Below are 4,418 nucleotides of genomic sequence, written 5' to 3'. Positions count from 1 at the left end.
GTAAAGGAACGGTCACCTTGTTCAGACAAACGTTAATTATCATTTCACACTAAGTTAATATTTTTATAGTTAATGCCATCACCATTTTTTTAAGGCCGATATGTAATATACACATGTCCATTCTTGATTCACCCCTCCTAGAAACATCTGTAGAAAACAGAGAGAGAGAAAGTGAGAGAGAGTGAGAGCGAGTTTTTCTGGAGAAACAATTGTTGAGGTTATACAATTGACTGACTTATTACTTTCCTTTTGGCTGGAGGAGTACTTGTCCACGATACCCCATTATGCTCTCCCTGGATTCAGAATGCGCGCTCGCTTAGCTACTCGAAGGGGGCCGGGGAATGGTTGTATCATGGGACGATATGAAGACGCATGAATTTGCATTTGGGGCAGAGGGAAGAGGGGATTTCAACTTGAATTTAAGGGGGGAAGGGGGTAAAAACGTTAAAAGATGCCGGGTGTCCCTCTTATCACTCCTTCGATATAGTGTAATAAGTAAAAGAGTTAAACATTGTGACGGGGGGGGGGGGGGGGGGGGGGGGGGGGGGGAGAAAACAGGCAAGGCTAGCTACACTGGTGCTCCCAGGAAGAAGTTTGAGAATCTCTCAGGAAAAAGGAAGAATCTCTCAGGAAGAAGGAAGAAATGCTCAGAAGTACAGTGAAGCTTGGGAACCTCCCAGGAAATTAAATAAAAGAAAAGTGTACAGAAATAAAGTGAAGCTTGAGAATCTCCCAAGTAGAAAAAAAGAAAAGAAAGCTGCACAAAAATGAAGTAAACTTTGGGAATCTGCGCCAGAATTTAACATTCTCTTATTAGAGGTAATATTAATTCTCCTTCTATCTTTCAACACAAAACTTATCAAAGGATAATTATTATCTATTAAGCGTCTTAAGATTTCTCATTTGTTCTCAACCTTCATTTACATATCATTAACTCATTCTATGACACTTATTAGTGTATAAAAAAATAAGTTTCACTTGTTTTGACGAGACTTTCATTTCAATCATCAAAATATTTATTAATATCCATCATGGAAATGAATTGCAATTAAATTATTCATCAAATTCAGACTATTAGTCACTTTTCATTTCTGTGATAATCTTATATCTATTAATTTCTGTCTTCATACACTTTTTAGATTAAGTAAAGCTGAATCATTCAACAAAATCTAAATAAAAATTATATATATCACTTTTTCACAATCCAATAATATTATAGTTTTTATCACAGATGACTAATTCAAGGGATGCAGTAAGAGTATGGAAATATATGAAACATAGTACAGGTTTACAAATGTATTATCAAAAAGAAATTAAACTCTGGGCATCAACCAAACGCCGGACACATTTAAGACATCAAATTCACAGTAATCAATATATACCATATTTTGTATTAATCATCAAATAATTATCAACTAATTATGTTGGAAACTCTGTATTGGAATAACAATAAACTTACAGCGAAATCATAGCCAGAAAACATATACCACAAGACCGTGCGTTCCAGTTCCAGTTCGCTGGGTCAAAATTATTTACATCCGACAACTCATTCGCATTATTATGATATATAATTTCTAAGCATTTTTGAGATCATCATCATTATCAATAATAATTACTACATACTTGAACAAATAAACAGTTTACATTTAATGCATATTTATGATTACTGCTACTTCAATGCAGGATCCACAAGAAATGGCAAACTCAAAAATGTATTTACTTGAGGGAAATCTATTATAAACTATTTTACGCAATACCCCCACCCTTGAAATAAAAACACGAAGGGTTTTTATAACTAGGCAATTTCATGTGAAACTTGCTTTCCATACAATGTCTAAGCAGGAAGCGACAATGCATCTGCAATCAAATTTTCATGACCCTTTATGTGTTTAATTACTAGATTATATGGTTGCAAAGCTAGAAACCACCTAGTCAGTCTTTGATGTCTATTTTTCATACTGTACACTAATTGAAGGGAGTTATGGTCACTACAGACTGTAATTTAATTTCCAGTATTATTTAAATAAACTTCAAATTTGTCCAATGCCTCCATTTCCACTGTGCTATAGGCACACTGATAATTCTTATATTTGGTACTGGCATAACAGATAGGATAGAGCACATCATCTGCTAACTGTAGCAGAACAGCTCCAGCAGCTCCATTACTTGTATCTACTTGTGGTACAAAGGGCTTGTTAAAGTCAGGTCCTTTAAGTATAGGCATGGAACACAAAAGGAACTTCAGCTTTTCAAAAGCCTCTTAACAATTTAAAGTCCACTTATATTTTTTTTGGGGACTAGGAAGGTCTGTGAAAGGTTGGCTATAGTAGAACAAAAATGGACAAAATCATCTATAATATCCCGTCATTCCCAAATAACGTTGCACAGCTTTATGGTTTTTTGGTACTAGAAGATATTGGATAGTTTTATTTCCACATCTACAGGGGCATCGGTTCACACTTATTTAAGTTTACAATCAGATTTACCTTCAATAACTGTTTCAGCATTTGTATGCGTTCAAACCATGTTGTAGTAAATACCATCAAATCATCCAAATATGCTCGGACACCTTCCAATCCTAAGATAACAAAGTTTGTTGGTCTTTGAAATGTGCTGGGACCATTACGCATACCAAAAGACATTACATTACACTGATACAGTCCACATGGAGTTACAAAGGCTAAAGTCTCCTTACATCCTTTGTAAGGGGTACTTGATACCCCTTACTGGTAAGTAACTCAAGGGTAGTAATGAATTTGGAATTACTCACCGAGTCAATAATATCATCAATTCTAGAAAGAGAGAAACAGTCTGCAATTGCTAAAGCATTAATTTTTCTTTAGTCTATATACAATCTCCATGATGAATCTGCCTTTCTCACCAACACACAGGGTGACACCCAATGACTTCTACTTGGTTCAATAATTCAGTCTTCAGTATTTGGGATTTCACTGGAGCCATTCTGTACAGGCATCATTCTTATCTAAACCCTCTTCATTTTTTCATTGCAAACACACGCACCTTGTGTAACTTTTCTCTTAATTTTGTTACGTATTCACAAGGGCAATATCAATATTTCTCATCAGCCAAATTTTTATATAACATGACTGTGGGACCATGAGCATTTTTACCAAACAATAAGTCGTTTGGACTATATTCTAGACTTTCTTGATTTGCTGACCTAGCAGCATACAGCACAAAAGGCACACAACCGTTCCAATCCCTGCTATTCTCTTTGCAAAATTTTGTTAACATGCACCTGAAGGTTTGGTGAAAACGTGCAAGAGCACCTTGACTTTCAGGATGATATATGGTGAAAACCTATCGCATCAGTCCCTAGTCATTCATGACATCCTTGAATAATTTAGAAGTGAAATTTGATCCTTGTTCAGATTACATTATCTTTGGGAATCCAAATATAGCGAAAAATTTCGTCAGGGCCAGAACAACAGTTTTTGCTATGATACTGCGTAGGGGAATTACTTCTGGTTACCGGGTACTACACAACATGATAGTCGATAAAAAATATTTTCTGCTTGGGTTTTTGACATGGAGCCAAGGTAGTCAATAATAACTTCGCTAAAATGATCATTAATAACTGGAATAAATTCTAAAGGGGCAGGAAGAATTATCTGATTTGGTTTGCTAATGGTAATACTAATCTGAACAAGTGATTCATGGTAGGGTCAAGAGCACCTTCAGTCAATTTTTTACGTGTCAAAGGTTTATCAGAGAATTCATCTCCCCCACTTTCTCCTTTACATACAACAACTAAATCAATTTTATCACATTCAAAACTATCTTTCAAACCCACGTCATCTTGTTCCTTCTCAGAAAGATTATTAGCTAAATAATGAACCTTTTGGTTCTTAACCATTAAATTCTTGGCTTTACTTCTGGTTACTGCACAGATAGGAAATAACTCAGGACTATCTATAGATTCACACTCGAATGGACTAGCTTCCAAATGCTTAAGGCACAAAATGACATTAGGGCATTAGCTATCACCTGTAATATCATTGCACAGCAAAAAGTCCAGCCTCTCATGAGGTAACTTATTTGCTACAGCCACTAAAATTGACTTTCCCACAAACTCTTACTTCAAGTATACTTTACACAAAGGTGACCACCCAACACCTCCAGTCCCTTTAATTAAAACATACTGGCCTCCCAAAATGGTACCACACTTTCCAATGTCATACTCACCATACCAGCAGTGTCTGCCAGAATGAGAACAAGATTTGGAACTTGATAAGAGTCTACTGAAACCGATCCATTAGACTTATACGGTGCACATAAATCAGGTGAATCACCACCATCAGGCAACCTTTTATTATCAGGTTCTGACACAACAGCATTACTAGCTACTGCTTTATGCTCCTTATGTTTATGCCTGGGGCAATCCCGTATTCTGTGAT

This window comes from Penaeus chinensis, chromosome 38 (assembly GCF_019202785.1).
Source record: "Penaeus chinensis breed Huanghai No. 1 chromosome 38, ASM1920278v2, whole genome shotgun sequence".
Classification (NCBI taxonomy): domain Eukaryota; kingdom Metazoa; phylum Arthropoda; class Malacostraca; order Decapoda; family Penaeidae; genus Penaeus; species Penaeus chinensis.
The sequence above is the reverse complement of the archived record's forward strand: the minus strand, read 5'-3'. Positions refer to the sequence as shown.